This window comes from Triticum urartu, chromosome 6 (genome assembly GCF_003073215.2).
Source record: "Triticum urartu cultivar G1812 chromosome 6, Tu2.1, whole genome shotgun sequence".
Classification (NCBI taxonomy): Eukaryota; Viridiplantae; Streptophyta; class Magnoliopsida; order Poales; family Poaceae; genus Triticum; species Triticum urartu.
Genome location: NC_053027.1, coordinates 62,694,620 through 62,706,816, shown reverse-complemented (window position 1 = coordinate 62,706,816; position 12,197 = coordinate 62,694,620). Strand labels below are relative to the sequence as shown.

The window sequence follows — 12,197 nt, the reverse complement described above, 5'->3', positions numbered from 1 at the left end:
CTCCGTGTAAGCGGAGAGGTATCTCTGGGCCCACTCGGTAGGACATCATCATATGCGCAATGTGACCAAGGAGTTGATCAGGGATGATGTGTTACGGAACGAGTAAAGCGACTTGCCGGTAACGAGATTGAACAAGGTATAAGGATACCGACGATCGAATCTCGGGCAAGTAACATACCGCTAGACAAAGGGAATTGTATACGGGATTGATTAAGTCCTTGACATCGTGGTTCATCCGATGAGATCATCGTGGAACATGTGGGAGCCATCATGGGTATCCAGATCCCGCTGTTGGTTATTGACCGGAGAACGTCTCGGTCATGTCTGCATGTCTCCCGAACCCGTAGGGTCTACACACTTAAGGTTCGGTGACGCTAGGGTTATGAAGATATTAGTATGCGGTAACCCGAATATTGTTCGGAGTCCCGGATGAGATCCCGGACGTCACGAGGAGTTCCGGAATGATCCGGAGGTAAAGAATTATATATAGGAAGTGCTGTTTCGGCCATCGGGACAAGTTTCGGGGTTATCGGTATTGTACCGGGACCACCGGAAGGGTCCCGGGGGCCCACCGGGTGGGGCCACCTGTCCCGGGGGGCCACATGGGCTGTTATGGGCCAAGGGCACCAGCCCCTATAGGCCCATGCGCCTAGGGTTTCCATATGGGAGGAGTCCCACTAGTGGAAGGCACCTCTAGGTGGCTTGGGGGGGAGGGAAACCTCCCTTGGGCAGCCTCACCTAGGAGATTGGATCTCCTAGGCTGGCGCACCACCCCCCTTGGCCCTCCTATATATAGTGGGGGAGAGGAGGAACTTGACACACCAGCCCCTGGCGCCTCCCTCTCTCCCCGTTACGTCTCTCTCTCGTAGTATGGGCGAAGCCCTGCTACTGTGACGCCCTGCATCCACCACCACGCCGTCGTGCTGCTGGATCTCCATCAACCTCTCCCTCCTCCTTGCTGGATCAAGGCATGGGAGACGTCTCCCTTCCGTACGTGTGTTGAACGCGGAGGTGCTGTCCGTTCGGCACTAGGATCATCGGTGATTTGAATCACGACGAGTACGACTCCATCAACCCCGTTCACTTGAACGCTTCCGCTTAGCGATCTACAAGGGTATGTAGATGCACTCTCCTTCCCCTCGTTGCTAGTCTCTCCATAGATAGATCTTGGTGACACGTAGGAAAATTTTGAATTTATGCTACGTTGCTACAGTTCTCTCATAAAAATTTCAAGAAGTGTTCTCCCCTAACTGTGCACCGTTGCTACAGTTCGTCGCTTCGAAGCACCACGTGTTAATCGGGTGTGATAGATCCTTTCGTTCACATACAACGGGTGTAAGAAGTTTTACACATGCAAAAACACTTAGGGTTAACTTGACGAGCCTAGCATGTGAAGACATGGCCTCGGAACACAGAGACCGAAAGGTCGAACATGAGTCGTATGGAAGATACGATCAACATGATGATGTTCACCGACGTTGACTAGTCCGTCTCACGTGTTGATCGGACACGGCCTAGCTCACTCGAATCATGTAATCACTTAGATGACTAGAGGGATGTCTATCTAAGTGGGAGTTCATAAGATGAACTTAATTATCCTGAACATAGTCAAAAGATTTTTGCAAATTATGTCGTAGCTCACGCTATAGTTCTACTGTTTAATTATGTTCCTAGAGAAAATTTAGTTGAAAGTTGATAGTAGCAATTATGCGGACTAGGTCCGTAAACTGAGGATTGTCCTCATTGCTTCATAGAAGGCTGATGTCCTTAATGCACCGCTCAGTGTGCTGAACCTCGAACGTTGTCTGTGGATGTTGCGAACATCTGACATACACGTTTTGACAACTACGTGATAGTTCAGTTAAACGGTTTAGAGTTGAGGCACCAAAAACGTTTTTGAAACGTCACGAAACATATGAGATGTTTTGAGGGCTGAAATTGGGATTTCAGGCTCGTGCCCACGTCAAAAGGTATAAGACCTCCGACGATTTTCTTAGCCTACATACTAAGGGAGAAAAACTCAATTGTTGAGCTTGTGCTCAGATTGTCTGAGTACAACAATCACTTGAATCAAGTGGGAGTTGATCTTCCAGATAAGATAGTGATGTTTCTCCGAAGTCATTACCACCAAGCTGCTAGAGCTTCGTGATGAACTATAATATATCAGGGACATATATGATGATCCTTGAGATATTCGCGATGTTTGACATCGCAAAAGTAGAAATCAAGAAGGAGCATCAATTGTTGATGGTTGGTGAAACCACTAGTTTCAAGGAGGGCAAGGGCACGAAGGGATACTTCATGAAACGGCAATTCAGCTGCTGCTCTAGTGAAGAAACCCAAGGTTGAACCCAAACCCGAGACTAAGTGCTTCTGTAATAAGGGGAATAAACCACTGGAGCAGAATTACCCTAGATACTTGGTAGATGAGAAGGCTGGCAAGGTCGATAGAAGTATAGTGGATATACATTGTGTTGATGTGTACTTTACTAGTACTCCTAGTAGCACCAGGGTATTAGATACCGGTTCGGTTGCTAAGTGTTAGTAACTCGAAATAAAAGCTACGGAATAAACGGGGACTAGCTAAAGGTGAGCTGACGATATCTGTTGAAAGTGTTTCCAAGGTTGATATGATCAAGCATCGCACGCTCCCTCTACCATCGAGTTTGGTGTTTGCGTTGAGCATAGACATGATTGGATTATGTCTATAGCAATACGGTTATTCATTTAAGGAGAATAATGGTTACTCTGTTTATTTGAATAATACCTTCAATGGTCTTACACCTAAAATGAATGGTTTATTGAATCTCGATCGTAGTGATACACATGTTCGTGCCAAAACATAGTAATGATAGTACCACCTACTTGTGGCACTGCCACGTAAGTCATATCGGTATAAAACGCATGAAGAAGCTCCATGTTGATGGATCTTTGGACTCACTCATTTTTGAAAAGTTTGAGACATGCGAACCATGTCTATTGGTGTATATGCATGAAGAACCTCCATGCAAATGGACCATTTGGACTCACTTGATTTTGAATCACTTGAGACATGCAAATCATACCACATGGGCAAGATGACTGAAAGCCTCGTTTTCAGTAAAATGGAACTAGAAAGCAACTTGTTGGAAGTAATACATTTTGATGTGTGCAATCCAATGAGTGCTGAGGCATGTAGTGGATATCGTTATGTTCTTACTTCACAGATGATTTGAGTAGATGTTGAGTATATTTACTTGATGAATCACGAGCCTGAATTATTGAAAGGTTCAAGTAATTTCAGTGTGAAGTTGGAAGATCGTCGTGATAAGAGGATAAAAATATCTATGATATGATCATAGAGATGAATATCTGAATTACGAGTTTGGCACAGAATTAAGACATTGTGGAAATCGTTTCACAACTAATACAGCCTGGAACACCATAGTATGATGGTGTGTCCGAACATCATAACTGCACCCTATTGGATATGATGCATACCATGATGTCTCTTATCAAATTACCACGATAGTTTATGGGTTAGGCATTAGAGACAACCACATTCACTTTAAAAGGGGCACCACGTAATTCCGATGAGATGACACCGTATGAACTATGGTTTAGAGAAACCTAAGCTGTCATTTCTTAAAAGTTTGGGGCTGCGACGCTTATGTGAAAAAGTTTCAGGCTGATAAGCTCGAACCCAAAGCGGATAAATGCATCTTCATAGGACAACCCAAAAACAGTTGGGTATACCTCCTGTCTCAGATCCGAAAGCAATAAAGGATTGTTTCTAGAATCAGGTTCTTTCTCGAGGAAAAGTTTCTCTCGAAAGAATTGAGTGGGAGGATGGTGGAGACTTGATGAGGTTATTGAACCGTTACTTCAACTAGTGTATAGCAGGGCACAAAGAGTTGTTCCTGTGGCACCTACACCAATTGAAGTGGAAGCTTATGATATTGATCATGAGACTTCAGATCAAGTCACTACCAAACATCGTGGGATGACAAGGATGCGTACTACTTCAGAGTGGTACGCAATCCTGTCTTGGAAGTCATGTTGCTAGACAACAATGAACCTACGAGCTATGGAGAAGCGATGGTGGGCCCGGATTCCGATAAATGGCTTGAGACCATATAATCCGAGAAAGGATCCATGTATGAAAACAAAGTGTAGACTTTGGGAATACAGCTCGATGGTCGTAAGGCTGTTGAGTGCAGATGGATTTTAAAAGGAAGACGGACAATGATGGTAAATGTCACCATTAAGGAAGCTCGACTTGTCGTTAAGATGTTTTCCGACAAGTTCAAGGAGTTGACTACGGTGAGACTTTCTCACTCGTAGCGATGCTAAGAGTCTGTTGGAATTATATTAGCGATTACTGCATTATTTATGAAATCTTGCAGATAGGATGTCAAAACATTGTTTCCTCGACGGTTTTTGAGGAAACGTTGTATGTGATACAAACCGAAAGGTTTTGTCAATCCTAAAAGATGCTGATAGGTATGCAAAGCTCTAGCAATCCTTCTAAGGACTGGAGTAAGCATCTCGGAGTTGGAATGTATGCTTTGATGATGATCAAAGATTTTGGGTGTATACAAAGTTTATGAGAAACTTGTATTTCCAAAGAAGTGAGTGGGAGCACTATAGAATTTCTGATGAGTATATGTTGTTGACATATTGTTGATCAAAAATGATGTAGAATTTCTGGAAAGCATATAGGGTTATTGGGAAAGTGTTTTTCAATGGAAAACCTGGATTAAGCTACTTGAACATTGAGCATCAAGATCTATAAGGATAGATCAAAACGCTTAATGGTACTTTCAACTGAGCACATGCCTTGACGTGATCTTGAAGGTGTTCAAGATGGATCAGTCAAAGAAGGAGTTCTTGCCTGAGTTGTAAGGTATGAAGTTAAGACTTAAAGCTGGACCGCGGCAGAATAGAGAGAAAGGACGAAGGTCGTCCCCTATGCTTAAGACATAGGCTCTGCAGTATGCTATGCTGTGTACCGCACCTGAAGTGTGCCTTACCATGAGTCAGTCAAGGGGTACAAGAGTGATCCAAGAATGGATCACAGTACAGCGGTCAAAGTTATCCTTAGTAACTAGTGGACTAAGGAATTTTTCTCGATTATGGAGGTGGTAAAAGAGTTCGTCGTAAAGGGTTACGTCGATGCAAGCTTAACACCTATCCGGATAGCTCTGAGTAGAGATACCGGATGCATATAATGGAGCAACAATTTAGAATAGCTCCAAGTAGAATAGTTATTTGGAATAGCTCCAAATACAGCGTGGTGGCTACATCTAGGAGATGACATAGAGATTTGTAAAGCACACACGGATCTGAAAGGTTCGGACCCGTTGACTAAAACCTCTCTCACAAGCAACATGATCAAACCTAACACTCATTGAGTGTTAATCACATAGTGATGTGAACTAGACTACTAACTCTAGTAAACTCTTGGGTGTTAGTCACATGGCGATGTGACCTGTGAATGTTAATCACATGGCGATGTGAACTAGATTATTGACTCTAGTGCAAGTGGGAGACTGTTGGAAATATGCCCTAGAGGCAATAATAAATTAGTTATTATTATATTTCCTTGTTCATGATAATTGTCTTTATTCATGCTATAACTGTATTATCCGGAAATCGTAATACACGTGTGAATACATAGATCATAATATGTCCCTAGTAAGCCTCTAGTTGACTAGCTCGTTGATCAATAGATGGTTACGGTTTCCTAACCATGGACATTGGATGTCGTTGATAACGGGATCACATCATTAGGAGAATGATGTGATGGACAAGACCCAATCCTAAGCCTAGCACAAAGATCGTGTAGTTCGTATGCTAAAGCTTTTCTAATGTCAAGTATCATTTCCTTAGACCATGAGATTGTGCAACTCCCGGATACCGTAGGAGTGCTTTGGGTGTATCAAACTTCACAACGTAACTGGGTGACTATAAAGGTGCACTACAGGTATCTCCGAAAGTGTCTGTTGGGTTGGCACGAATCGAGACTGGGATTTGTCACTCCGTGTAAGGAGAGGTATCTCTGGGCCCACTCGGTAGGACATCATCATAATGTGCACAATGTGATCAAGGAGTTGATCACGGGATGATGTGTTACGGAACGAGTAAAGAGGACTTGCCGGTAACGAGATTGAACAAGGTATAAGGATACCGACGATCGAATCTCGGGCAAGTAACATACCGCTAGACAAAGGGAATTGTATACGGGATTGATTAAGTCCTTGACATCGTGGTTCATCCGATGAGATCATCGTGGAACATGTGGGAGCCATCATGGGTATCCAGATCCCACTGTTGGTTATTGACCGGAGAACGTCTCGGTCATGTCTGCATGTCTCCCGAACCCGTAGGGTCTACACACTTAAGGTTCGGTGACGCTAGGGTTATGAAGATATTAGTATGCGGTAACCCGAATATTGTTCGGAGTCCCGGATGAGATCCCGGACGTCACGAGGAGTTCCGGAATGGTCCGGAGGTAAAGAATTATAGATAGGAAGTGCTGTTTCGGCCATCGGGACAAGTTTCGGGGTTATCGGTATTGTACCGGGACCACCGGAAGGGTCCCGGGGGCCCACCGGGTGGGGCCACCTGTCCCGGGGGGGCCACATGGGCTGTAAGGGGTGCGCCTTGGCCTATATGGGCCAAGGGCACCAGCCCCTATAGGCCCATGTGCCTAGGGTTTCCATATGGGAGGAGTCCCACTAGTGGAAGGCACCTCTAGGTGGCTTGGGGGGGAGGGAAACCTCCCTTGGGCAGCCGCACCTAGGAGATTGGATCTCCTAGGCTGGCGCACCACCCCCCTTGGCCCTCCTATATATAGTGGGGGAGAGGAGGAACTTGACACACCAGCCCCTGGCGCCTCCCTCTCTCCCCGTTACGTCTCTCTCTCGTAGTATGGGCGAAGCCCTGCTACTGTGACGCCCTGCATCCACCACCACGCCGTCGTGCTGCTGGATCTCCATCAACCTCTCCCTCCTCCTTGCTGGATCAAGGCATGGGAGACGTCTCCCTTCCGTACGTGTGTTGAACGCGGAGGTGCTGTCCGTTCGGCACTAGGATCATCGGTGATTTGAATCACGACGAGTACGACTCCATCAACCCCGTTCACTTGAACGCTTCCGCTTAGCGATCTACAAGGGTATGTAGATGCACTCTCCTTCCCCTCGTTGCTAGTCTCTCCATAGATAGATCTTGGTGACACGTAGGAAAATTTTGAATTTATGCTACGTTCCCCAACATTAATTCCTATGAAAATCACAAAGTTCTATGTTCTGTTAATAGAAAAGCCGAAAACAGCTTTAATTTCATAGCTACTTTAGAGCTGTTGATGATCAAGCAAATGCACTCTAACAGAGATGAAAGTGCTACTATCTTGTAGATCACAGAAAAATGCTCAAAATTGATATAAGGCACAAAATCATAGGATGTACAGAACAATAGTTGTAGCATTTTGAAAACAGCCAAGTAATGTTTAAAACTGGCGAATTCTCAGACTTAGGAAAATTTCAAGGATTTTTCCGAGTATTGTTAAATCTTTAATAAATTCGTATAAAATAATCCGTAACCCGGATGAAAAAGTTTTCTACATGAAAGTTGCTCAGAACGACGAGACGAATCCGAATATGCAGCCCGTTCGTCCGCCACACATCCCTAGCATAGCGAACATGCAACTTTCCCTTCCAGTTCATCTGTCCGAAAACGTGAAACACCGGGGATATTTTCCCGGATGTTTTCCCCCTTCACCGGTACCACCTCATACCTCGTTAGGGCACCCCTAGCACCGCTACTTCTCTTGTCATGCATCGTTATGCATCTGTTTGCATTATATTTATTGTTTCTTCCCCCCTCTTCTCTCGCTAGACACCGAGACCGACGCCGCTGCTACCCAGTACGACTACGGTGTTGACGACCCCTCTCTCTTGCCAGAGCAACCAGGCAAGCCCCCCCCTTGATCACCAGATATCGCCTACTCTTCTCTATACTGCTTGCATTAGAGTAGTGTAGCATGTTACTGCTTTCCGTTAATCCTATTCTGATGCATAGCCTATCATTGTTGCTACAACTGTTGATACCTTACCTGCAATCCTAAATGCTTAGTATAGGATGCTAGATTATCATCAGTGGCCCTACACTCTTATCCGTCTGCCATGCTATACTACTGGGCCGTGATCACTTCGGAAGGTGATCACGGGCATATGCTATATACTTTATACTGTTACATTACTTATGATATTGTTCGGAGATGGGGGCCGAAGGGGCAGGTGGCTCCATCCCGGTAGAGGTGGGCCTGGGTTCCCGATGGCCCTTGACTGTTACTTTGTGGCGGAGTGACAGGGCAGGTTGAGTCCACCTAGGAGAGAGGTGGGCCTGGCCCTGGTCAGCGCTCGCGGATACTTAACACGTTTAACGAGATATTGGTATTTGATCTGAGTCTGGCCACTGGCTTATACGCACTAACCATCTACGCGGGGACAGTTATGGGCACTCGACATCGTGGTATCAGCCGAAGCCTCCGTGACGTCAGCGACTGAGCGGCGCGCGCCGGGTTGGACCGCGTAACGCAACTTCCTTTGTAATGGAGGTTGCTAGGTCTGCTCATCGGCCGCGTTCGCAACGTGCAGGTGTGCAAAGGGCGATGGGCCCAGACCCCTGTGCCATAGGATTTAGACCGGCGTGCTGACCTCTCTGTTGTGCCTAGGTAGGGCTGCGACGTGTTGATCTTCCGAGGCCGGGCATGACCCAGGAAAGTGTGTCCGGCCAAATGGGATCGAGCGTGTTGGGTTATGTGGTGCACCCCTGCAGGGAAGTTAATCTATTCGAATAGCCGTGATCTTCGGTAACAGGACGACTTGGAGTTGTACCTTGACCTTATGACAACTAGAACCGGATACTTAATAAAACACACCCTTCCAAGTGCCAGATACAACCGGTGGTCACTCTCTCACAGGGCGACGAGGGGAGGATCATCGGTTAGGGTTATGCTATGCGATGCTACTTGGAGGACTTCAGTCTACTCTCTTCTACATGCTGCAAGACGGAGGCTGCCAGAAGCATAGTCTTCGACAAGATTAGCTATCCCCCTCTAATTCTGGCATTCTGCAGTTCAGTCCACTGATATGGCCCTTTACACATATACCCATGCATATGTAGTGTAGCTCCTTGCTTGCGAGTACTTTGGATGAGTACTCACGGTTGCTTTTCTCCCCCTTTTTCCCCTTTTCCCTTCTACCTGGTTGTCGCAACCAGATGTTGGAGCCCAGGATCCAGACGCCACCGTCGACGATGACTCCTACTACACCGGAGGTGCCTACTACTACGTGCTGCCCGCTGACGATGGCCAGGAGTAGTTAGGAGGATCCCAGGCAGGCGGCCTGCGCCTCTTCCGATCTGTATCCCAGTTTGTGCTAGCCTTCTTAAGGCAACTTGTTTAACTTATGTTTGTACTCAGATATTGTTGCTTCCGCTGACTCGTCTATGATCGAGCTCTTGTATTCGAGCCCTTGAGGCCCCTGGCTTGTAATATGATGCTTGTATGACTTATTTTATTTGTAGAGTTGTGTTGTGATATCTTCCCGTGAGTCCCTGATCTTGATCGTACACGTTTGCGTGTATGATTAGTGTACGATTGAATCAGGGGCGTCACACTCCCATCGCCCATCTATCAGCTTCACCAACATTTTTGCCTTGCATTCAGTCTGCTTTATTGTCTCGCGTTTGCGCTTCTTCTTCTTCTTCTTCTTCTTCTTCTTACTAGTACCAGCCTCCTCTTCAGCAAATATTGGAGGTTCTTCTTCCATCTCCTCATCACTGTCAACAGATTTTGGATCTGGAATAGGGTCCAGGACAGGAGGAGGCTCAGCTCCTCCATCATCAGCTTTGGGCTTCTTGAACTTGTTGCAGCAAAACTGTTGTTTTATCAATTCATTGGTGCGGGGTGCCCGTCTAGAGGTGTTCATCTTGGTAGAGAAACCCATCCGTAGTGCATAGCTGTTGTAGTGATCCTTAGCAATTTGAAGGCTGACAAACCTCATGCCAACATAGGGTTCCATAGGTTGAGAACCAGCCTCATCCTCTCCTTCTTCTCCTTGCACAGCTCCGTCAACAGCCCCAGCTCCTAGCTCAGTCCTGGTTGGACCATGAACATTTGCCTCGGTTCCCGTGTCATCAAGAGTATGGCTCTCTGACTGCAAAGACACCACTACAGGGGCACCACGGGCTAATGACTGGCCTGCCACATTGTCATGGCTCGTAGGGTTACCATCACGACTTGCCTGCGTGTAGTAAACAGATCGACCATTTTCTGTCCAATTTCCTTGTTGTATGCTGGGTTGCTGCTGATCCATATCATGAGGAAGCTCATTGAGATCAGGGGGCAACTCATTGAGATCAAGCATTTTTTTTCCTTTTTTTGGATGCTGCCACACACTCCTTGCACATATATAAAAGAAGAAATTGATGTCATCAGTTGGTAACCACAGAAAAGAGTGTTTCAAACAACCTAAAAACTTAGTAAATAGGCAGTTGCACACCATTTTGTGATATTCTTAGTTCCAAAAGCAACATGACTGTAGCATAATCTTTCTTATAACAGTTATGAATTTTTTGTCTGCACAGAGTTGTTATATTAGTTGCACAGTTTGCAGCAAATAGCTGGCAAGAGCATGACTTCTTTTTACTACAGAGTTTTCTGAATTTTTCCTTTTTTGTTTTGTTGCAATGATATGTAGGTTTCCGTTTCGCAATGAGCTCTTTTCAGATTTTTCTGCACATAATTGGATGTTACATTTGAGAAGGGAAATCCAGGTGAAAGAACAAAGAAGAATTGGAGGACAGATTATAGTTATATGTTTTTCATCGCCGTTTATGTTTTTAGTTTTGGTATATTTGAACATATTAATATGGTTTGCAATAGGTGTGGGACCAGAATATATGTGTGGGGCAATATTATATGTGTGAATATGTTAATATGGTTTGTGGCTTCATTAGCCATGGACAAAAGTTCTTGTGTTTTTTGCTGTTGCACTACAGATTTCTGGTTTTCGCTAGAATAGACGTCTCAATTGTCAGGATGCATTTTTCCACTTGGCCAGCATAAATATTCAGTTGGACATTCAATGTTTTTAGTTGGCTACAATAGATGTCTCAGCCGGCCAGGTTGCATTTTATTTCAGTTTTTGGCCAACATGCATGTTCAGTTGGACAGTTAATGCATTCAGTTGGCTAGAATAGATGTCTCAGTTGGCCAGGATACATTTTCTCAGTTTTTGGCCAACATGCATGTTTAGTTGGCCAGAAAACATGTTTTTATTTGCACATATACTACAGTTTTGTTAAAGTGTTCACTCACAAACATCTATTGCCAAATATACATGTTTAGTTGGTCAGGATACATATTTAGTTGGCCAGGATACATGTTTTTTAGTTGGCCAGAAAACACGTGGGGTACAATGCATGTTTTAGTTTTGGCTAGCATGCATGCCGAGTTGCCAGAATATAGGTTCAGTTGGCTGGGATGCATGTTCAGTTGCACATTTATGAATTTTTCGTTGCACATATCTATTGGGCAGTCGATTTTTGTTCATTTTGCAAACAATAACTACAAGCTGGTAGAATGCATGTTTAGTTTTTGGCTACAATGCTTTGTCGAGTTGGCTTTAATCATGTTTTAATTGGCCAGAGAACTTATTTTTAGTTGGCTTGTTTAACACATCCAGGTGGTAGAAACTTGTTTGGCACGCATCAAGTAGTTTTTGGCTTGTTTAACACATCCAGGAGTAACATCAAGTAGGCTGGTGTGATGTGCCAGATTCACCTCTTTTTTGAAGCAGCTTCTCCATGGATTTGTCCTAGATATATGGAGAAGGGGGTTTACATATGCCTATGCAGTAAAAGAAGGGGGGAAGTGAAGAGGGCAGAGGGGGGTTACCTACTTGATCTTACTGCCTGGTATGGCTCTGACCACCCTGCCCTTAGATCTTTCTTTTTTGAAGCAGCTCCTTCTACTTTGGGGCTCCCATGACGGCTGTGTAGGAGGAGGAAGAAGGGCTGGGGGCAATTCTGTTGGATCTGCTTCTGGCGTGGAGAAGAAGAAGAAGACAGCGTGGGAGGGGCTGAGGCGTGGGGGCGAGCGGGGCGTGGGTGCGAGCTGGGGATAGCTGGCCACCTGGGGCAGTTTCTGT

The 12,197-nt window shown here is 45.4% G+C and overlaps 1 pseudogene; it reads right to left on the bottom strand.

Annotated features, from left to right (window-relative positions):
• The window catches only part of LOC125516550, a 29,344-nt pseudogene extending 17,489 nt beyond the window's left edge, over window positions 1-11,855 (bottom strand).
• Window positions 11,856-12,197: the final 342 nt, after the last annotated feature.